The sequence below is a fragment of the Triturus cristatus genome, chromosome 1_2 (genome assembly GCF_964204655.1).
Source record: "Triturus cristatus chromosome 1_2, aTriCri1.1, whole genome shotgun sequence".
Taxonomy (NCBI): domain Eukaryota; kingdom Metazoa; phylum Chordata; class Amphibia; order Caudata; family Salamandridae; genus Triturus; species Triturus cristatus.
In genome coordinates, this window is record NC_140580.1 from 558,323,047 (window position 1) to 558,347,189 (window position 24,143).

The following is a 24,143-nucleotide window of genomic DNA, read 5'->3' on the forward strand; positions in this document are numbered from 1 at the left end:
GTGGCGCCACACAAGTGTTCGAGATGTATGTTCAATTTGACTTGAGGCCTGGGTTGCTGGACCGAAGTGTAGAACTGCCCCCGTCACTTAAGCTGCTTGTGTGCTTTTGATACAGATACCTAAATGTGGGTCCAATGCCAAATGTCATAAAACTTGAAGCTGCATCTTTTAATAGGTTCAGCAGGGCTGTGGCCATGATTAACTCTAGCAGTCCACCCATGTGTTTTTTATCTTTTATTTTATCTAGCTCACTCTTGCTTTGCCTGCTATTGCAAGAGTGAATGGTTGTCCCTATAACAAGCTGCTGCATAGACTACTGGTTGGTCAAACTGGTATTTCCACTATATTGAAAGGAGCGCCAAGTTTCTCTCCTATAGATTTTAAAACACAAGAAAATGTTAAATTGGTGAGCTTTAAAGTTTTGTTTTTGAATATTGGAAGTATTATGGTTACTCTTCAAGGAAAGAAATCCTATAAGAATTGCCGACACATGAGAAACTGTTATGATATTGCTTCACCAAGGCGGCAGTGATACCAAAGTATATTAAACAAGCATTTGCAGTGCAATAGGTCTCGCATTTGCAAGAGTTTAAGCTATTGGCATTGTAAATAAAAATGCCTTTTATTTAGGTTTTAAAACCAAAACCTGAATAAAAGACATTGTCATTTAGAATGCCAATAGCTCAAACTAGCGTAAATGTGAGACCTATTGCCTTGCAAACCTGTATTTTGATTAACACTTCGTACAAGTCACTGACCTTCTCCCATTCACGCTGCAGAAGGAATAAATAAAACGAAAGACCAGGGAAATAAAGGCACATCATAGGAACGGGCCAGATATAAAATAGAAAGCTCAAAACTCACTTGCAAGTGACGCCTGTGACATAAGAGGCCGGATCTCGTAGGGGGGAGAGGGAGGCCTCTTCGCCCGGTTCACTGACGCCCACAGAGGCATGGACAGTGGTAAAGATAGAAGACGGACCCTGTCTTTTCTGTATTTGTTCTTCTGCTGTGGCCACCCTTTTGGAACAGATGTACGTCCATGTTAGATTCCATTATCCAGTATTGCTTTGCACTCCAATACTTTCGGGTCATGTTCATGGCGAGTAAAATTGGATTTTTAAAAAAATTATTTAACATCAAAAAGTCCAAGCTATCACGCTTCCACGTAATTGTTAATGCTGATCCGGCAGGCATCAACAGTTAAATAATCCTTCTGCGTATAAGAAGTAAAAAAAAATTGAAATAAAAAAGAAACAAACAGCATGGGGTCAATGAATTACTGTACGGAGTCCGTAGTTCCTGCCAGCCACACAACTTGTTCTGGTGTTGTGGGTTGCTGATCAGCTGGGAGGCGGGCAGGTCGGAGCAGTCTGAGGCTAGAGAGGTGATCCGGAAGAGGGTTTTGCCCGGCCACTGATAAAGACTAGGGAGGAGGTCAAATAGGCAGCTTGTTTTTGGCAGCTGGAGGGGGAGCAGATGCATCTCTGAAGCTGCAGATCAAATTAATGCGTGGCGCTTGTAAAATGGGCACCGCGTTGAGCATTATTTAAAAATTGGAGGAGCTTAAAAGCGCAGCGCCCAGTATGTGCATAAGTGAAGCAGGCATGCTGAACAAAAGTTAAGTGCCTGATATGTGCATGAAAAACGCAGCGCACAGTATGTGGGTGCCTGCGAATGAAGCACGCGTCATGGTAAAACAAGCGCACGCCATGACTTATTTGCTCTGCTTTTTCTGCCGAGCCACTTGGACGGCCTCGCCTGCCAAAAGGTTTCTTGTCTTTATGGGGCCATGTGTTTGGCCCTATAAAGATAAGAAACCTTTTGCGACCAAAGCAAGCGAGTCCGTCCAAATGGGATGGCTCAAAGCCAAGCAAAAACATCATCGACACCTCTGTTCCAATGGCTGGCCACCGTTTAGCATAAACGGTGACGCCGGCCAATGGAACAGAGGGGCGGGGCTTAAAGCCCCTTACAGAAAATACCCTGTTAACACAATCTCGCCAGCGAGACTACGCATGCGCGCAGCCTACGCCAGGCAAGACCTAAAAAGGACATCACGAAGCACAAACAAAAGTAATGGAACAAACAAAACTGGCACTGATATCTGCTTTGGAACAGATCAGGCAGACAGTCGAGGTGGGGGGGTAGCGCAGCCCTGGTGCTGCTTTATCTTTCCGCTGCATTTGACACAGTGAATCATAAAAAATTACTGGAATACCTTGAATGGATATGCATCAAAGGGAAAGCCCTATCTCTGCTCAGAGCCTTTTTGTCCGAAAACAATTTGTTGTGATTTCGGAACTTAAGCCCCAGAACTTCACACCTCCTTGTGGGGTCTTTAATGTCCATGTGGCCCCATTGGCCCAGCTGATTAGATCACTGGGCTTCCCAGCAATATCCTATGCTGTCTTCACCCAGATTGTGGTGTTGGTGACAGGGACACCATCAAACGGCATATCAGTTCTACACTTGCCTCCGTCAAGTCGGAGACTGGATGGCAACCAACTGCTTGAAGTTGAACACCAATAAAACCGAGGTGCTGCTCTTCAGTAGCAACACTTCCTTTTGGTCCCCTACCCTCTGTCCTCTGTCACATTTGAAGGTCATGTGAACCAGGTTACCTCCGCATCTTTCTATATGTGAAAATTACTTAGTAAGAGTCTTCTGTTCATTCCCGTGGAGTTGAGCAAGCTGGTGATCACAGCCTTGGTCCTATCCAGGGCCGACTATTCTAATGGCCTTTTTTATCAATCTCTGGTCTAAATGTGTGACAACTTCAGATCCTACAAAATGCTGCAACCTGGCTTCTGTTGAATATCCCTAAGCAGAAATCGGCCACCGCTGCCTTAAAGGAATTGTACTGGCTACCAGTGAAGTGACGCATTGAGTGTAAAGCCGTGTGCATAGCATTTAAAGCAACTCATGATATAGGCCAGTCTTTTTATTAATTTTTTTTTTATTTTTAGCAAAATTTTCGCCTCTGTCCCTGCGTGCCAGCTATGCTCAGCTCAATCTCACAATCTGATTATCCCTAGGTTCAAGAAAAGTGCTTGGGGAGGCAGAAGGTTTTTGGTTGGGACAACTAGACTCGAACTCTCTCCCCCAGTAATTGAAGGATGCGACGCACCGGTTGGTATTCAGGAATGTGCTGAAGACATGGTTGTTTAACCTCTAACCATGTGTCAAGATCTAACGATGTCCGTTTGTTCTGAGGAGCTAGCGCCTTGATACCTTCGGGTAACCGGTTTGCGCTTTATAAATCTTTTTTATTTCATAATACCAAAGTAATTTGTAAAGTACAAATTGGCATACCCTTTCTGACAAGTGTCAAAGGAAAGCCTGATCTAAAAGAAGAAATTCAAAATGAATGGTTAATTAGCATGTAGGTATTTATTGACATGCTTACAATTTTGATGCAGGATGAATTACTTATAATTGCTGTTATATATTCAGTGCTGGAAGATATTAAGTCTAAGATTAAATTCCTCTGCAGGCATCTTCAATAATGTGCCAGTTTTGTTCTAAAATCTAAAAGCAGATCTGGAAAAAAACTGAATCTGAGCAAAGAACATCTGACCATATTTACCCAAGAATTAGAGTAACTTGGTTCAAATAATGCCCCTAGAAAGTTAGCCGTACCTCTGGCAATAACAAATTGGCATGATGGTCCGTTTGCAGCTTCAATAGAAGACACCAGCCTAAAAATTGAGATGATTTTTATAGCATCTGCTATCTTAGAACGACAGCGTACACATGGAGAAGCTACACTTAAATTATTCTACACTGTTCATTATCATACAAAGTTAAACTCCATATTGAAACAAGTAAGACTATATAAGAATTTTCTTGTATAGTGTTGTGATCATATTTATCTTGATGAGTACAGCAATGTATACTCCAGTGAACCTAACAAAGGTTCCCTTAAAAAGGGATTCTCCTGGGTAAACAAGTCTTCTAGACCAAATAGGCACAAACATTTATGATGCCTCCTATCTTGAAAAGGTGGCATGCATTTCAGCAGCCTATCACTAGGATTATTTCTGATGTACTATGTCAATTCACAGTAATTTGCGAACTAGGAGCAACAACCAGGTATGGTATAGAATTGGTTTGGTAAACAGGATAAACTCTATGGATAAAAATAGTTTCATGTTTCATATTGATTCCTTCAGCAAGATTTGAACTGACTGCTTTCCCTTATTGAAATTCAAGCTCATATGATTTGGCTAGCTACCCTATACCCAACATAGGGCACATTTATGAGGACTTATAGGTGATACATTGCTTTACAAAGACTGCGTGAAAACAATTGTAAATATTTTGCATACTATTTGCATAGAAAAATATGTAGGTCCTCCTCTTTGAGTCTACTTGTTGTAGCTTTGTAGCTCATGCAGAATGCTTCTTTCTCACAATTTATGCTGAATGCCTTTTCTTTTTGATGAGGCTTACTGTGAGTAGTTGCATACAAAATACTTTTAATATCGGTCCTCTTTATTTAATTAAAATGTGAGTCTCCTAGATGTTCTTGCTGTTTTTGCCTCTCTGGTTGTATTCTAAATCCCACATGTTGACAGACCGAAGTGATCACATATACAGTATTAAGTACTGCCTCGTCTAACATTGCACATTCTAGATTAACACAAATTGTAAACTCCAGTTTAGCCAAGATAAAATTGCAACTATTACTTTTGCCACATATAGAAAACTATTGGTCCAGACTGTTAAACATGCTTGATAGTGTAACTTGGACAAAGAACAGTGTTTGCTAGTTTGCTGGTCGACAATACCATGCTAATTCGCACCCTTGAGTGTCGAATGGGATTTTCCGTCTGTCTTTAACTGGTTCTCCTTTTCCCTTTCCAACCAACACCAATTTGTCATGTGCACATCCATTTCACAAGAAATGCCATTCGCCTGTGGAGCTCCCAAGGGCTCCATACTACTTCCTTTCATTTTGAACCTACACATGGGGCCACTTCGTGCTCTACTCAGATAATCTCATGAAGATCATTAAATATGATGATGATTCACAACTGTACTTGAAAGGCTTTTCAGTCTCAAACACTGCTTATGTATTATCCAGATCCTGGATGTCCAGCACCTACCTAAAAGCTAATGGCAACCAAGAATAAAGTCCTGGTTTTTGCCAAGAACACTTAGCAAGGTACAGTACAAACCTGACTCAATGTCCTGAATCTTGATGGATTAGAATTAGGCCTGGGTGGAAGTTTCACTCCGCAGAGTTATCCAAAAACCGATTCAGCGGAGTGTCGCGAGAGGCAGAGTTGCAGTTTATTATACAGATTTTTAGAGCCAGGAGCTTCTCGTGCTGTAAAATCAGCACAAATGGCAGCATGCCAAAGTGCCCAGCTTCTTTCTGGCACTTGAATACATTTTCTACTTGAGCAGCAGCTTTTACACCGCAAGCGCTAGCTTCCTCAATGAGCAGTACAGATCTGCTATGCCCACCCACATTGAGAAATCTAATCAGGAGGTGGTCTAGCTCTTTGTTTTCTCGCTAACCAACTTACCGTTGGGGAGCCGCACGTGAGAAACTCTACCATGTAGTGGTTGGCACAGTTTTTCTAAAACTGCATGAAGAGTGGGGGAAAAATGTTTCCTCTGCCAGAGGAGGGGAGTTTACTGCCCAACCGTACTTTGAACCCCAACTTTCACTGAATGCCAAGTCACTTTGATTTACCCTGGACCCCCAACCTCACCCTCCAGGCACATGTTGACAAAACAGACAGCATGGAACCAACTATATAAAGAAAGTGACACCATTTCTTCCAGAGGGTGTCTTTAGAATTGCTTTTCATTACCTTGTAGTCTTGTATCTGGATGGTAGTAATGCCCTACTCTAAGGCCTACCAGACATGTTGCAGAAAGTCTCATCCAGAGCCTGTAGAAATATGATCACATCCCCCCCACCCATACTGCTGGAAATCGTACTCCTTTTGCTAGCCTGCACCATCTTCAAAACTAGCTGTCATTCGCATCTGTCATGACAGTACCCCTGCTTATCTTGCTCACAGCCTGGACGCATCAGACTTTAGACTAGGAGTAGTAGGCCTTTTCCGGCTATGCACCCAGGATCTGGAACATCATCCCATATTAATCGGGACCACCCCAACACTGCTTCAATTTAGGAAAGAGGCGAAGGCTCACCTCTTTAAAGAGCTCTGCATCAGCCGTCTAAACCCCAGCTTCTACCGCTCTTACCATTTGATTGACTGTCTTTGACCGTATATAGCCTCTGCTGCATTTTGGAATTGATTTTCGCCTTAAAAATAACATATACAAGAAAACTGTAGGTGATCCTCTTCTAAATTTCAACAAATGTTTATCACATACAAAGTCCTTATGTGTTATTGTAGTTCCAATCTATGCATATGAATGTATGCGATTACTTCAGCATTCTGTTTTTTGAAAGGTCTCACCAGATCTTCATAACTCGAAGTGCTTTTTGTGTATGTTGTCTTGTAGTAATTTCTCCTTTTTGTTTTGGTCCACCTAGAAGTGTTTTTAACACACATTCTCATTATGTCCTGGTTTTCTAAATCCTGGATTAATCACTTTTTCCTCTTAAAGATACTTCAATGAAAAAGAATCAAATGTTAGTGATATTAAGTGAACATTTCAGTTGGAGAATAAAACCACTGAAATCCACAAGTTCTAATCTCTCATAACTAACTTGAGCCCTAAAGTAACTAACTCACCCCCCGCCAATCTCAATGTTGTAATCAATTGTCATTTGTGATACATCATGTTATCAATGATGTCATAGAACATGTCATGACCGATGTAATGTTGGAGGTAATTAGCAGTGTACAGCAAGGGCGCTAGTTATAGTTGGGGTGTGTAACAGTTACTTTAGACAACTATAACTGGTGAATTTCAGTGGATTTGTGTAAAACGGTATATTTTAACAGACATTTTCATTTAACTAACATCTTTTTAACCTTTGTTTTTTCTGTGAATATCGAAGGTTTTTTTTAATACAAAGTAATATTGTTACCATACCTAACTTATTAGTTACTTTAACCTTTCGTTTTTTGAGTGAATGTCTAGTGTTTTTTTTATTAAAGTAAAGCAATATTTAATTGCGATAACGTAATAGCGGCCTTGTGTGTTATGCGCTTGGGGCCAGGCACTACATCTAACCCCTAGTGGGCATCAAAACCCATGCCGTGCACAGCCTTTGCCCATGTGCAGTGTGGGGTTGGCCACGGGCCAGGCCCTGTCCCTGGACCCCTCTGCTGCACACAAGCCATGCCCACCAGCTGGGCGTTGGCAGTAGCCTGCTACCAAAACCCCCATGGGCGAGTATGGATGATTGGTGTAATTAGGCTTTACTATTTTCATGTTCGATCTTTGGTAAATTTTGGAGGGTTTTTTTCAGTGTTTTCAATACCTTAAACAGTGGTTATGAATAGTTCTACATTTTTGTTGCATTAAAAACCTGTTTTTCCGGTGTTTATGGAATGTTTTGCTTTTATTTTTGCTTACTTTGTGCACTGATAGTGCATGTGTATAGACTGTATGCGTACAGGGTATGAGGTTCAAATAAAAAAAATCTAATTCTCTAACTTATTGTAGTATACGATACAAAAATTCTTTAGTGAGTCTTTGGTCATGCTTTTCTTCCCATGTAAACATTTATCTGTGAAAAGGACCGCTCAACATTAACACTTGATACGGGCAACAGCAAAACAGCCAGTACACAATTTGCGAACTCTGGCCACTGACATAGCTTTCAATGCCAATACTGGTGCACCTGAAGATTGTGATTCTCTGGGACAGGTTCTGCAACATGTGTTGAACTGGGCGCATATGCCATCAGTTATTGAAGCGGTCAAAAATGAAGTGGTACCTTTCAAAGTCCAGAGAAAATTCCCCTTTACAGTGTACTTTTTTCACATCACTATCGATATGCAACCAAATGTCTTTACATTTCTTCAATTTGGCATCACTAAGCAAAAATCTGTAAAAGGTTGCCTCTTGGATAATATAGCGTTCACGGCCTCTAGGACTGAACCACCGGTTAAATGAAACCGTTGGGATGGCTTTCTTTGATGCCACACAAAGCACAAAATGAGAATTATTTGCATTTTAGCTATCGCGCATAACGAAACTGTGCACCAGAATGGACTACAAAGTCAATAGCAGTCTTCATGAACTCTGAAGATTGTAAGGATGCTTTCAGCATACCATCTAGCAAATGGCAAGGATCTCTTACAGGGAAGCAGTTCAGCTCAGGTAGTGATTTTGACAGTTCATCACACATTTTCATATACGTAGCTGAATTACTGCAAATACAAACCATATCACTCCAATCCTTGTTGAACTTGGTAAGAACTTTTTGCAGCATCATTCCAAGTGACACTGCGTTCCATGTTTTACAAACGTCTGGTGTCCTGTTTTCATCCCTATCTCAGATGCTTGGTGACAGCACTCTTTACACACATACCGGTCACTATACCTTGCATTAAATGTTTAAAGCTTGGTGTGTTTGACAATTCACCTATTAATTCTGACTTGCTAGAAAAGGGGCTGACGTATCAGTTTCACCCAATCTCTGTGGGTAAATGTGATGGTGCTTATTGTGAAAGATTGAGACCAGCCATTTTACCCATTAATGAAAGAATCAAACATAGCCAAAATATTAAATATTTTGATATTTCCTGATTTGCTACAGTTTATAAAATGAGACCTAAACATGCTTCTATAGCCTGCATCTTTAGACCAAAGACCACGAAACTGAACTACGTTGTTGTTGTGGTGGCAGACAATCAGATCTCGTCTCGAGGTATGTTGGCGGTCCCATGGATCCTCCACTACATGAAATGCACAACGGTTTGAGCCTTAATTGTTTTCTAGGCAAGGTCTAGCTTTCTGCAAAATTTGGTGTAAATCCATTCAGCCATTTGGGCTATAGCTGTCTAAATTTCCTATGAAAAAATGAATTGGTAAAACGCATTCTTAGACCCCCCCCCCCCCCCCCCCCCCTTTTTCTCTGCCTTTGCTTCATAGATCTCACCAAAACTTTCCAGGAAGGTGATGAGGTGCTACAGATCTTTTTTGGGAAGTTCTGTGAAGATGTCAAAAGGCATCGATTTAAACTTTTTTTGAGACACAGAATTCTAAAGTTAGTTCATAGCAAATGTCATTTATATTTAAACCTTTATGAAATTAAGCAGATTTTTATATTCCAATCCAGATTGTAAAGGTCAGAGATGTAATGATTTCAGTGTATTCTCACTTAATGAGTACCGGAAGATATGCTTGCCCTCATACCAACCCATTAAACGGTTGACATTGGGGGAGCAATTTTTTAACCTAGGGTACATCCGTGTAGAAAAAGGTATTGTGCAGTACAAAGGCCACCGTCTCATTAATATTAGATTGTGATAGTTAGCAGATTCAGTATTGAGAAATCTAGTTCTAGCTCCCACATCATTTACATGACTAATACAAGTATATAAAGATCTCACATCCATTGTAACTAAAAATATGGTCAGGATCCATTGAGGTTTCTCTGTTACATTTAAGATGTCATGTTTTAAATAGTATGAGTCTAAGTAGAGACCAATAATGTTAGATGTCTGTTTAGAAAAATATTTTGCAAGCGCCACACCAAGTATTTTAGGTGTTCATGGTGGATTTGATTCTCCTTTGTGGATGTTGGGAAAGAAATACATTGGAACTTTAAGATGCCTGTGTTCATAATCCTTTAGAATCTGTTGTTCCATTATTCCATTAGTGGAACATACTTTATGGTCTTTTATTCTGAATGACTATATTAGCTGTGCTCATAGCATCAGTTTCTTTTTAAGCTATATTTGTTTAAAATTTCTCAATCTTCATTTGGTTGTTTGGATTCAAATGTAGAGTTCAATTTGAGATCAGTCTCTATTGGTGTATAGACCATATTCAGCAGGTTCCTCCAGAATTTTGTCATGCATCTCATTTAAAAAATGCAAAGTTTGAAAATCTTAATCCTTGATGCGGACTGCAGTGGTTTTAATTGCAGATTTAGTATCTGAGGATTTATGTGGTACAGTCTGAAAGACTTTTCTGAGATTAATTATCAATTCTAAGCAGATCAACTTTTAAATTATGTAATGTGTATGCTAAATGGCTATACCTCAGTAATTCAAAATCTGATGTGTTCCTTAAGACAAAGTCTAAGTTTGCAGATTCACCACTACATTATCGATTGCCTCCATCCTCACATTGTGATCTTAATTTTTTGTTTCTGGTTTTTTTTTTTTTGCTTGCCTTTATTTCCTGTATTTGAAGGCTTGCTTTTGTCTCACCTTTTGCCATTTATATTTCGGTCTGCTAAGAGCTTATGTTTGACATCTTCCAAAAAGACACTTCAAGGTGACTTTGAATCTACTCAAAGTGTATGTATTAATTTGCAATATGCTAGTAACATTTGTTGTTGGTTTCAAATTGGCAATCCTGTGTCCGAAAAGTTAGCTCTTGAAACGTGGTTCTTTTCCCTGCACAATTGCAGAGGCAAAGGGAATCCAGCAGTCGCCTGTGATCCTGATTGCAGTGGATGTGTGGCTCAGGGGTTAGAGGCGGCAGACCCAGAAGCTGAGATCGGTCCTGGACCAGGGTTCAATTCCCCGCCTCGGCGGGCCTTGGGCTAAAAATTCCACGGACTCGATAATTCTCGCCCCGGTGCCTCCTCGACTCACGGGTTCACACTCTGCGACTCTGGGCAATAGCTTGCTTAATCTCCACAACGGCCCCTCGCGGCGGGATGCCTGACTTTCACCTTGTGGATACCCTGCTATCTCATAGGGGAATACCAGGACGGGTTCCCTAAGCAAGCGCCGGGAAACTCACAGCGGGTAGCTGTGCGCTATATAAGCTCAACTACATTTACATTTACATTTATTTAATAAAACCATGACCAGCTCAATGATCCCCAAGGGAAAGGGTTTAGGGGACAAACCAAAGAAACAAATTAACAGATGTAGGTTTGTCATCTGTGAAGCAAACAAAATGCTGTCACTTTGGTCATTTAATTGTTGTGGTCAGACCTTTGTCACAGCCACAAGATAAAGTTTCTTGAACTTTCATTCACCTGGGAAATGTTTGGTTAGAACATTGGGGCTTTTACCAGAGTCTTCTGTGTTTTTCCTGGTAAATCAGGGCTGGTCTAGCTGCAGCGAGAAACCTATACCAAGAGCTGAGACCACTATTAACCATACAAAGGTCTTAATGGAGTTCTATGATGAAAGATGAACGTGCCTGGGGCTGAACCACAGAAGATCCTGAGGGGTGGCAAAAAGAAATGACTGATCTGGAAACAACTTATTTCACATAAGCCTTGCTGATTCATGCTTTTTCTTTCTCTAAATCAGTCACTTTACCCAATTTCTCAGACATTGGTAAATATTTTATGGCGGTTTCCAGGAATACTGTTCCTTTTATAAATGATTCCTCCAAATTACTATGTAGCAGTTTATCTTTCTAGAGATGAGCACTCCGCTTTTTCCGCTCCCAAAACTCCTTGCAAAGGTTCATATAACAGGGATATGTAGCTCTCTGAGATTAATTAACAAGGTTCACATTAAAAGTAAATCCATGCCTTAAATTTCCCTCAATTCTAAATTGGGGCACTACTACTTTGAAAATGATGGCACCCGATGGGTCTCAAATCTGCACAAGCACAGATGAAATAGTTTTTGCATTACTAAAATATCCAAGGATCAAGTCTGGCCAAATCTGTCATTTGCTTGAGCCTCAGGATTCCCAAGCAAGCCTCACTGGAGCTGCTGCAACTGACTTTCTCACACACACATCCTCTGCGCCACGCATCGAGAACTTGAGTGTGGTTAAAAGGGTGGGTGAGTCAAATTGGCTGCTGAGAACTTCACCTCCTTATTTCAGAGGCCAAATTCATGCAAGCGTATTTATCAAAAGTATGACAGCACTGTGGCGTGCTTCATCACGGATTCACTTCCTGTGTTTGCTTATATTGACACAGTGATATGGAACTCTATAGTGGCACATCACCTATGGTGCTCAGCATACCATGCCGCTTCTAAAGCAATTCCAAAGGATATTGGTCTTGGCTTGTGTGATATATTGCTGAAGGCAGAGGGAAGTTAAAGTCCGTGTGAGACAGTGAAAGTACCACCAATTTCCTGCAGCTTTGCTTATGGTACAGATTCAATCGCTCTCACCCTCTAGTCTCCCTAGACTTTAAGGCATTTCTTACATCCTGTTTTTAATTTTGTTCTCATTTGACTTTCAGTAAAGGTTGATGGTTGTTGCTCTGAAGCAATAATCTATCCTGAAAGCAATGTTGACCATTCTGTTTGGACTTTCCGTCTCTGACAGGGAAGAGTAACTGTAATACTTAAAATTTTTCCTAAAAACTTTGAACTCCCTTATTACTCTTACTCCCGTTTTTCCACTGTTTTTATGAAGTATTAAAGCAACTGTTTTGGAGATTTCCATTATAATTTAGAGGGCTACCTTAAACACAGGTCTCAGCTGCTCCTTATGCTGTGCTTACCCCCATGGATGCCAGCTTGATTTTGTAGGGCTAAGACCTTTACCACGAAGTGTTCTGGTTAATCTTATTCTGAGCCATCCTCAAGTCCACTATTACAATGCATAATAATAGGCAACTGACACTTTCTATGTGTTGGCTGCAAATTTTGTCCAGAATGCTCCAAAAACATTATCATTTTAGGCATGGTACTTGAACTGCTTTGCAACACTGTACATTTTTAAGTGTCTGGTTGGGAAAAGATGGATCAGTCAATCAGTTTAAATGTAATTTAGGCGGAAGAGCAACTAATTGTGTCACCTGGTAGGTTGGTCCACCAATGCATTTATGTAGCACAATAGATCCTTCCCTCTCAACTCTAAGGGAGGATTTAGAAGTTGCAAAGCCAGTGAGGGATTTGTGTACAAGCAGTTAGTGACAAATTATAGGTGAAAAACTGATGTCCACGGTGGGTTTACTTTGCTTAACCCCTTGAGTGCCCATGACGAGCTGGACTCGTCATGGGCCGCGGTGGCGCTGTGCCCATGACGAGTCCAGCTCGTCATAGACCCCGCCCGCTAATGCAACGGCCGGCACAGGGCGGGGAAAGGGGCGGGCACTCAAGGGGTTAATCGGACTGTTCAGATTAATTTAGAGGATTTAAAATTAGTGTAGCGGGGTGATAGTTACATGGTAGACAGTTCCATGGTAGACTCTGAGGCATGACTTAGTCTGAGGAGCAGAGTAAACAAGCGATATGGAATTATAACAATACTAGCTTTGAACATGTTTTTTAGCTTCTTTATTCATATTTTCAACCATTCAGCATGACAGTGATACAAGAATTCTACAGTTATACTTCACACATACCAGAATAGTATACACAAATCCTGTTCAACTGACTGCTTTGCACAATATTTGCACAGCAGTATACTTCCTGATTTGGTTATTCTTCTATTCTTTTTCGAAGTTAAAATGATTGCGAGTCCAAGCTCACACCCCCACCACCCAGACAATGCAACATTTATTTTATACTTCACAGATCATCTTAGTCAGGTTTTTTCTCAACTTGTTTGGCATTTCTGCCCACTCATTAAGGTTCTCTTATGCCCTCATCAGTCTGATCATTTTTAAGAATATTTCCCCTCCCAAGGTCTACTCCATCATATCTATGCACCAGTTGGGCACAGTCTGTCCCCTATTTGACAACCAGTGTATTGTTATGTGGCACTTAATCCGAAATAGGCCAAGCGTCGCAAACCAGTATTGCATCTTACTATTGCAAGGTTTGGATATGAGACTCAATAGGCAGTGCTGTATCAGAGCCTCAAGCTGGGCAGTCACTGAATATGAATGTTCTTGACCTCTTTGACTGGGCACTTCTAAGGATAGTGATTTTAGGTTTGAAGGGACTGGAGTTGCATTAGTTTACATTTTCTTATGGCAATAGTGTGAGAAAGTGGCTCTGTATATACTGTTCCTTAATGGGTACAGGGTGTACAGAGTCCACAGACCCCCAGGGTTTAACAGAGGTTAAAGTTGGATATAACCTTACTCTCTAAAGTGATACTGCCTTACTGCTCGACCAAGCTACAAGAGGACAGTGTAAAGCATTTGTTGTACACACTCGGTCAGCAAATGCTTCCACACACTCAATAACTGAACTCTAGGCCAATGGTTTATATATAAAAAATATGCTTGTTTTATTTTAGAACCAACACTTGGATTTAAAATATACTTTCTCGACAGGAGATGTTTCATATAAATACTTTTGTATATTCAATAGACTTTAGTAAACAGTTACAAGGGGTTGCAGTAGGCAACTCTATTTCTAAACACAACAATACATTGAGCTCAATGGTAAATTCAAGTTATTTGCAATAGATTACTTTTTAGATTACTTTTGTAATTGCAAGACTGGATCCTAGATTCAGTTCTCAGAATCAAGTGATGAAAGTCGACTTAAGTACTGTAATGAGTTTTAACTAATATTTAGCTATTTTAAAAGTTGACACTTGAAAAATATTTCAGACAAAAGTCAATGATTCCCTATGGAAGAAAATTGAGTTAAGGGTAAGTACAGTTGTGGGTATTTTTCAGACTCCGTTCTGGGCACCAAGATCCAGCACTGGGAGCTCACCTAAGAGCAGGTGAGTAAATTCGTTTTTGTCACTCCTCTGATTTTTGGTGAATATTTGAAGATTTGAAAAGTCGACACTTAGAAGAAATTTCAAGAAAAAGCCAGTCAATGTTACCCTAGGAGGAAAATAGAGTTTGCGGTTTAAGGGTAAGTACTAGACTGGCAGAGTTGAGGTTCTGGGCACAGACTCGGGGGTACTAGGGGGTACTCGGGGGTACTAGGTAGGTACAGTTGGTTCACCCTCAGCGGCTCTAGGGCGGCCGGGTGCAGAGAGAGTTAGGCCCAATGTTATCCTATGAGGGATAGGGGGGGCCTTGTTTGGTGGCTGCTGTCTGGCAAGCCACGCGGCTGTGGGAGCTGGGCTCCTGGTCACTTACTCAGGGCAAGTGGGGAAGTAAGTAGGTGTAGAGTTTTCACTGCCTGGTCCACTCGGGCGGCTGGGTGCAGAGGGCTTTTGAGCCTTCGGGCGCTCAATGGATTTCAATGTGAAATCTCCGGTTTGGAAAAAGACTGCAAGCTGGGGACGAGTACTCTTCAGGTGCCACCACCACTTCGAGAGGTAAGTTGGGTAGTTGGAGGATAGGTAGGTACCCCGGGATTGGGCACAGGGGGCCGCGGGGCGCCGCGTGCAGGGGTGCCTTTAGGTGTCGGGAAATCTTACCCTCTGTTGATCGCGGTTGGGGGGGGCACCTTGTTCTGAGGCTGCAGGCTTCTTCAGGAGTGACGAGGGAGGTCCTTGGGTGCCGGACTCGGGGTCACAGTCGCCGTGGGGTCGTCCTCAGGGTCTTTGTTCACTCCGGCACTGGCCAGGCTTGGCTGGTGCAGTGTGCTGGGTTCGCGGTTCCGGGCTGCTGCCAGGGATTAGAGAGGTTTTCGAGTAGAGCCTCTACTCATGGGATTCCCAGGGGCTTAGAGCCAAAAGGTAGCCAGGTCCTTCGGGGTTGGTGAGGTTGCTGGCCACAAGAGGTGCCGGGTTGGAGCAGGAGCAGGTTCGAGGGTTGACAGGCCGGTAGGGCTGGGGCCAAAGCAGTTGGTGTCTTCCTCTTTTCAGCAGCTGCAGGGCAGATCTTTCTTCTTGCTCTTTGTAGTTTCGAATCTGGGGAATGAAGGTTCAGGGTGCCCCTAAATACTAGATTTAGGGGCGTTACAGGTAGGTGAAGGGCAGGGACCAATGGGTCCCCGTCCTGGGGTGGGTACACCCCCTATCCTGCCTCTCTCCTGTGGGAGGGGGGCAGTAGCCTAGTCCTGATAGGGTAGGACTCCCCATCTTCAAGATGGCGAGAGCCCGGAGATGTGCTTCACCTCGCCTCCCCCACCGGAGGGGTGGGGTTGGCAGGTTGGCACATCCCCTGTCCTTATTTGGGGTTTCCGGCCAAAGCTTCCCGCCAGAGTGGGGGGTTGCAGGGGCCAGGGGAAGCTCACAGAGGCGGCATGCCTTAGAATCTTCCCCCTGCCCATCCTGGGGGAGGAGATTTAGCACCTCGCCCAGGATGTGCATTGTTGCAGGACCAGGAGAGCAGGGGCTCTCCTACCCAGGGGTCCAGCAACATGTCTGCTGGGTGGCAGACTAGGCAGCCTCAGAGCAGACGTGGATTTGTAGGTTAGTTTTAAGAGGGCACCTCTAAGATCCCCTTTGGGCTGCTGGGTACATTAAATCCCACACTGGGATCCGTGTGGGTTTAATGTGCTGAAGTTTGATACCAAACTTCAGTCTTTAGTGTTGCCATTATGGTGCTGTGGAGCTAGTGTTTGACGAGCCCTCAACACCATGTACTCTTAAATGGCAGCACTGCACTTACAGGGCTCAGGAATGGACCTGGGCACTGTAAGGGTACAGGGCTCCTGCTCCTGTGCCCACACCATTGGCATAAGGCACCCAGCTAGAGGGGTGACTGATGTATGCCATGGCAGTGTAGGTGATGGGCATGGCACACAGGGATGTGTGCCATGTCGACTTTGTTTTTGTCTTGCACCCCAACACTCAGCCTGCAAAGGCAGTGTGTGTGTGTGTGTGTATAAGGGTAAAGGGCCTCTAAGGGTGGCACAAGGTGTGCTGCAGCTCTTAGAGGCCTTCCTTGGTCACAAAGCCCTGGGTACTTAGGGTACCATTAACTAGGAGCTGACATGTGGCCAGGGTTTGCCAATTTGGGTTTGTTTTAGGGAAGGAACATAGGCCCTGGGCACCTGATTGGCAGGAGTCCAGGGCACACTCAGTCAAAGTACATTCAGCAAAAAGTGGGGGCATACCATGCAAGAAAGATGGCACTTTCTCACACATAGTGGCAGTATCTCCATACTAACAAGTACTAGAATGTAGTAAAAAAGCAAACACTGGCAAGGCAAGAATAGCCAGAGACAAAATAATAGTTAAAGACCAGGACTATGTTATAAGAAATGGATGCCAAGGAAGTAGAGTGGAGTAAAGCACATGGAGGATCAGAAGAGCAAACCAAAAGAAAACTCAAGAATTAAAAGCGAAAAACGCATGCTGCTTTAGATGGAGCACTCCATAAATTGCTATCCAAAAATTGACGAGATTCATGTGATGGCGACATTGCCCTCCCAGGCATCAAAAAAAAAAACTATTGGGCTGCACAGTTGATGGCTGTTAATTACTGGGTACCATATGGATAGATGTACTGTGCACCTGGTGGGGGAGGCCATCTTGGGTCCATAAACAGTGGAATGCACCACACGACCTGTGACGGCCAGACAGCAGTGACACTGAACGCTTGGCACACAACTCTCCGGGCACGTGGATGGAGAGCCAAAATAACTAGTCACCCCCCCCTATGGGATACAGCCAGTTTGGGCACAACCAGGCTTCAATAAATTGGGATCTCATTTGCTTGTGGAGGACCGAGGATCTTTGGGCAGGGGGGGCCATCATCCCTTTTACAGACTTGCAAAGCGAAGATCAAATAGCCCTCACAGAAACTTACTGTTACCTACAGATACAATATGCATTGTAGAAGGTACTGCCAGCAGGTGCTGTGCTTCTAGAGGCCTCGCCACTAGAGGACAGGCTACTTGATGTACACATGTAAGGCAATTTCACTTATCAAAAAATAAACAACTCGCCTGACACCCTGGCTCACATTACTGCACAATGGGAGCGAGATCTTGAAGGTCTTGAAGATGATCAATGGCCGAAGGTCTTTGCATCCCCTAGAGGAGTGGACATACGGACCAGATTCTGTTTGATACAACTCAAAATATTACACCGGTTCTACTATTCGTGCACTCTTAGTAAAAAGGTCAGGGCCATAGATACACAATGTAGTAGACACTGTGGTCAGGTAGACGCGTTTTTCAAATTGTATGTAATTGTCACATGTTGCAATGCTATTGGACAGATGTGGTCAACTGTATGAATAATATGTGATTGAAACATGGAGTCTTCTGCTAAGTGGGGCCACCTCAAAATCTGGGATATGTTGGACCTAACCCGTATGGAGCAAATTTGGATAACGCTAGGACTGATGGTGGCCAAATGCAACATTGCTTGTTTGGGGGGGGGGGGGGGAGTGGGTGCGGAACATCCACCACAATTGACTGTGGAAAAACTATGTGGGCTGTTTCATGATTACAGAAAAGGTAGTGTATGATGGGAAGGGATGTCCCCGAAAATGGGTGAAAAAATAGGGAGAAAGGAATTAACAGAGGCAAGCCCTGTGTACGTCTATTGCAATGACAAGTTTTGATTGTTTGCCTATCAACCTGTCTTAACTGTATTCCCTAGATGGGGGGAGGGAATGGGGGAAGGGCTCAAAGGTGGGTGTGGAATAATGGACAATTGTGTCTATTGCACTAAGCTGTTACGTGGCAGTGTATTCTTCATTTCCTTTGTTTTGCCATTCTAATGCTCATAACAATAAAACAGAACTGTAAAAAATATATATATATATTTTTACTAGTTTACATTCCTCTAATGGATGCGGGGGAAAGGCTGTTTTTTAATGTGCTGTGATTATAGGGGGGCAACAAAATGTCATCTTGTTATAAAATGAGCCCAAAGGCCATATTTGAAGTAAATAATAAAGAATTACCCTCTCCCACAAGCTCCAGGTGAGATCAGAGACATTGGTAACCATCGTATGTATGTGGCGTTTCTATAGTATTAACCTAGTTAAAAGGCAGCAGAGCGCTGTACTTGATCCTATTCCAGCATAGATTTAACGAGTGATGGAGGTAGCTGGTTTGTGGCCTGCTAATGCATTGTGATCTTTAATGATCTTTAAAGAGGTGCGTCTTTTTCTAAATTGGAGCAGCATTGGGGCAATCCTAATGGATACATGGATGTTCCACATCCAGGGCACTTCACATACAAAAATGCTCCTCTTATCTTTGTATGCAAGTCTTGTCACTTTCATGTGGACCCAAGCCAGTTACAGGGCATTACCTTTTTTAGGGAATGGTAATTATTGGTGTAACGGGGCCACCATATTAGGGCACTGCAAATTACAAGGCTTACTCTCACTGAAAGCACTTTTTAGGGGGGCAAAGTTGAGCAGACAAGACATACTCCAGAGGGTGGTAGGGGCTTATGTATTCTGGGTAGATAGTAACCCCTGTAGAGAACACTCTAACAAAAAAGGAAAGGGTTGTAATAAAATGCAAATAAAATGGTACACTTAAAATAATGCAAAGAAACCAGGATGTCCGAGCAACTTCTGGGTCAAAGATAATCCCAAATGTTTTTGTAGCTTCGTTTCACTAGGTACTTGCATTATTTAGCATTTGACCCTATGGCTAATATTGAGCAGTGGGTGAAAATTTGGGAGAATTCAGGAAGTTAGGAATGCTATCTCCAAAAATAGGAGTTTGGGTGACTGGCTAAAGGTCGGGGATATTGGGACCTGGATCTGCTTTAATCTAGCCAACAGTGGTACCCAAGAATGCTGTTGTATAAAAGGAAGCACCCCTTAAAAATATTCCAAAATATATAGCCTTAAATATGGCAATTCACAAAAACCCTTCACGCCAACAGGATTCCCCCTGCTCTGTGACCCTTGGCAACTTTTGTCCAGCTGACCAGAGATGACCACTAGGGTTCAAGGCAAAAGTCACTTTAATCTATGGACCAGTGAGTGTCCTTTTTGTGGGAAGTGTGGGCTGTAGGCCAAAATCTAGTAGCATGGCACCCACGGGCAGCAGAGAATCCCATAGCAAGCCAATGCGACCACTGGTCTGATTGCAGAAAAGGGTGATTGTGACGGCAACTGGTGGTTTTTCTGGAACTACAAGCTGGTATGATGGATTAAATGGTCCTGAGTGACCACCTCTTGGCAATGAGGTGTTGTCCTATGACCTGTGAATACTAACTGTGCCCTGAGACTCACTGAAGTAGCTGTTGAAATGGGTACAAGCACACCACGTTCATGTGACTTATTGAGGACAATGTAGGCTCATCCTTCTTGACTTGTGAAAGTGATGGAGCTGCTCCTCAACGTGGATGTCTCCCGCTTGTTTTGGGAAGGTGGGTTGGGGTGATTTAGTGTCTCCTGGGCAGTCGGAGTTCCTTGATATCAGGACAGCCCTCCTTCATCTGGCCCTTGGGCTCTTTCCCTTGGATGAGATCCTTACTCTTTGCAGGCAGTCCATCTCGGACAGGTAAGTCAATGTTTCCTCATTCTGTCCATCATGGGAACTGCAAAACTGCCTTGTTTCTTGAAGACCAGAGTGAGAACAGAAACCATGCATATCTTACACTCCTGATCCATGACTCCATTTTCACCCTGAGGTGTAAGCCTTATCAATGTCCACTTAACAGAGATGAACCAAGTACTGTCTGAAGAGGCCTGTACTTCTTTCTCTGATCAAGTGAAATGATATGCAACAAAGTGTTGGGGGGCGGGGGGGAAGGGGGACTTGGCTCTTGAGAATTTAACTGCATTCCAATCCGAATGAAGTTATGAGCTGTCCTTGGTTCACATTTAAGTTCTATCCCGGCTTATGAAAATTCCAATGTGAGGCCTTTTATTGAGTCAGTCAGTGGTTAGTGGGAGCTACTTTGTGAGGGTGTACACAAGTTTCTCGAGCCATGATTTCCACTGAACATCAATTGGATAATTGAGTTGCCCCCCTTATACAATTCTCTCTACAGAGAACCAAATAGGTCCTTAAGGGGTTACTCAAGATGTGCATGCAGTTTGAAATGGATTTGATATTGTATGGAAAATAACACTGGGCTAACGCCCCAATCATAGTGTTTACCTTTGACATTTTACACCAGCTTGACACTGTGGCCATGGTTACCCTAAGGGCTTTGCTCAAGTGGACTCTAGGAATTTATCATACTTTTGTTTATGAACAAGAGCCAGAAAAATGTACTGCAGGGTAGCAACCTTACCTTGGTTTCAATGGTCTTTCTTAGTGTTAGAAAGAAAATGCTGAGCTGAAGCAGGCCATTTTAGTTTTCAATGACAAAGTAGAAATTCCATTCTACCAAAAGCCCATGATCCAAACAAGGGTCCCACCCATTCTAGTCAATCATGCAGTTTTGTGGGTTTTTCCAATTACAAAACCCAAGTTTTTGTGACCATCTGTTTAGTAACTGGTGTCAGGCAGGGCAAATTTGATTTCCATTGAGACAGCTTAATGTCCCAACTGGTTTCATAGTTTTTGTGTGCAATAAGGATAAAGAGTATGTCTGAGATTGTATGGCCTCTTACAAGGTAGCTCCGAAGAGAATATCTGTTGGCTCATGTATGGTCTCTGTGGCTTGTGTTATTTAGGCTTGGGGCAGAGTTCTGCTATGAGGAACTCTGTGAAGTGGCTCAAAAACGACGCATGCTACGTGGAAGTCCGCAAGCAGTGTAGTGCATCAGGTCACACTGTTCATGCTTATTTTTAGCTGCATATTTGTCCCGTGCTGGAAAATTAGTGCGAATGGCACCATGCACAGTGCAAGAGGGCGCTGCTTCTTTCTGCTGCTTGAGTAAATGTTCTACTCGAAAGGCAGCTTCCTCAATGCGAACAGAAGGTTTCTCAATGCAAGCAGTCATGACCATCTGGGACTGCCCACATTTACAAATCTCGATGAGAGGTTATCCAGCGTTGGATTTTCCTTGCTCGCGCTTGTTAGCAAGCATGAGCGAGAACTTTGTTTTGGAACTCCGTGGAGCCTGGAAAGCTCTGCGAGCGTAATTCACCCCCCAGGCCTAGTGTCCTTCTCCTCAAACAATCTGGATTTGTAGAGCATGGCGGCTTCACCCATGAGGCTTTGTGAGATAATTCTGCGATTTCACCTGCCAGTTGAAAATGCATGTCTTAAGGTTCTTGCTGAATTGCTGGAGCGGTGAGGCTCTGAGGTGCAGGTGGTCATTCCAGGTCTTGGCTGCCAGATGGGAGAAGGAGCAGCCTCCGCTGTTTGTCCGGCGGATGCATCGGGTGCCAGCTAGGGCAAGGGATAAGGATCTGAGTTTCCTGGTGGGCTGGTGAAAGATCACGTGTTGGTTGAGGTATGTAGGCCCTTCGTAGAGGAATGCCTCATATGCATGGGTGTGTAGCTTGTACTGGCATCTCTTCATGACTGATAACCCCTCAGCTCCGGAAACTCCACTTGCTCTGTGCGTCCATCGGGGGTGTAGAGGATGTGCCTGGCTGCTGTATTCTGGGTTGTCTGGAGCTTCATGAGTTGGACTGTTATTCATATGTAGAGGAAGTTGCCGGAGTAGTCTGCATCTTCATGGATAGCTGGCTTTCGAGGATGATGCTGAGGTTGAGGGTGTTCGGTGGGTATCTGGGTTGGGGCCCAGAGCCAGCGACCACCAATTGTTGTTCGTGTGTCCTTGCCTTTCCCAAAGATGAGCACTTCTGTCGTGTCTGTGTTGAGTGACACGGTTGTTCATCCAGTTGGCAACCTCTTTAATGCATCTTTGGAACTTGTCTTTGATGAATCTGGGATTGTTAGTCCGAGATAGGATGAGTTGGGTGTTCTCGGCGTAGGATATGAAGTTGAGTCCATGGCTTTTAAGTATGTTGGATGGAGGCGGGGTGGTCATATGTGTTGAAGTGGGTTGGGCTGAGGGAGGATCCTTTAGGTACTCCACAGGGTGATTTAGGGGCGAGGAGGGAGGATGATTTTCTGCATTCTTTCTGTGAGATATGATGCAATCCACTGGAGGGCTGCTCCTTGGATTTCAATATGGTGGTGCATGTTAATCCGTGTGTGCTTGGATACGCTGTTGGAAGCTGCTGAGGCCGAGGAAGAGGGCCACTGGTCTAGCAACATTCGGATGTCATCTGTCTGTGACTAGAGCGGAATCCTTGTAGATACTCCTGTTTCTGTGAAGTTTCTTTTTAATCTTCCAGCAGCTGGACAGCTTATCTATGCACAGGTCATTCCAGATTCTTCTTCCACGGCTACAGTAGAATGGGCTTCAGGAATGCAGGCTTGACTTCATCACAGGGAGAACCAAAACCAGCAAAATTTCAACTCCTGGCAACACATTTGAAGGTCCAGAACTACAGGAAGTCTTATACATTCTATACAGTGACTACCTGTAGGAGAGCCTACTTATGTACCAGTGTACATGGTGTAAAAAGGTACATCTCCATTTGTTCATGTTACTGTAAAAGGCACACAACACAAGGAACACGTGCCACTGACAAGTGTATCACACGATGCAAAGCAAGAGCTACAAGTCCTAGGGAACTTGATGGCCTTTAGAATGGATTAATAGGTAGTCCCACAGTAGTATACAGGTAAGAAGCCTGCACCTTAAATAGACTTATGACCAATTCTGACATTCACCTTACTGCCTTCAGTGAGTGGGCAGTAGCCACCCCGACTTAGGCTGGAGGTTCCGTTTGATCCTTTCAGCAGAGCTTGTGTGGACAGCCCAGTCAAACGTGAAGCGTCTTCAGTATAGCCTCAAATTGTCCAAGGCATTTGAGAAATCATCTAATGCAGACCAGAAAAATGTTCAGGACAGTGTGGCACAGCCATTAAGGGGGGCACCTGTCCCAACAGTCATAACATTGGTGTTTTCATGTTCAGTATCAGTTCACAATTAAAGTTGGGTATGTTTGAATGGTACCCCTTATGAGATTGCTACCACCTTTTGGTAATAGTGAGCATTCTACAAAGTGCAGCATAATTGTGCAGGAGCTGCTCATCAGGGGCTAGCACTGTCACCTGTGAGCTGCCGCATAATTCACTGAGTCTCTGCACACTCTTGTGGTAGTTTAATTTAGCAGTGTTCAAGCAAACCCAAATTTAGCACTTGCGGCCTCTCCACCAGTCTCCTGATGACTGGAGAGGGTAGGGGCAGAGCGATGATACAGCTACAGGGTGTTTAGAAACCCAGAGCTCTGTAGATGGATTGCTCGTGTGAAGGGTGTAGTTCAGATATGATTGCCTAACAGAAGCACTATCTTTTTTTTTATTTTTTTTTATTTAGCAGACGTATAGCACATGCCTCAGACAACCCAGTATAGATTCTAAAATGGGACTGCCAGGGCTCATCACATCAG

General features: G+C 43.4%; 1 protein-coding gene across 2 annotated transcripts in view; it reads left to right on the forward strand.

Moving 5' to 3' along the window:
- Positions 1 to 24,143, forward strand: part of LOC146867623 (zona pellucida sperm-binding protein 2-like) — a 234,594-nt gene that overhangs the window by 101,858 nt on the left and 108,593 nt on the right. The window lies entirely within an intron of this gene.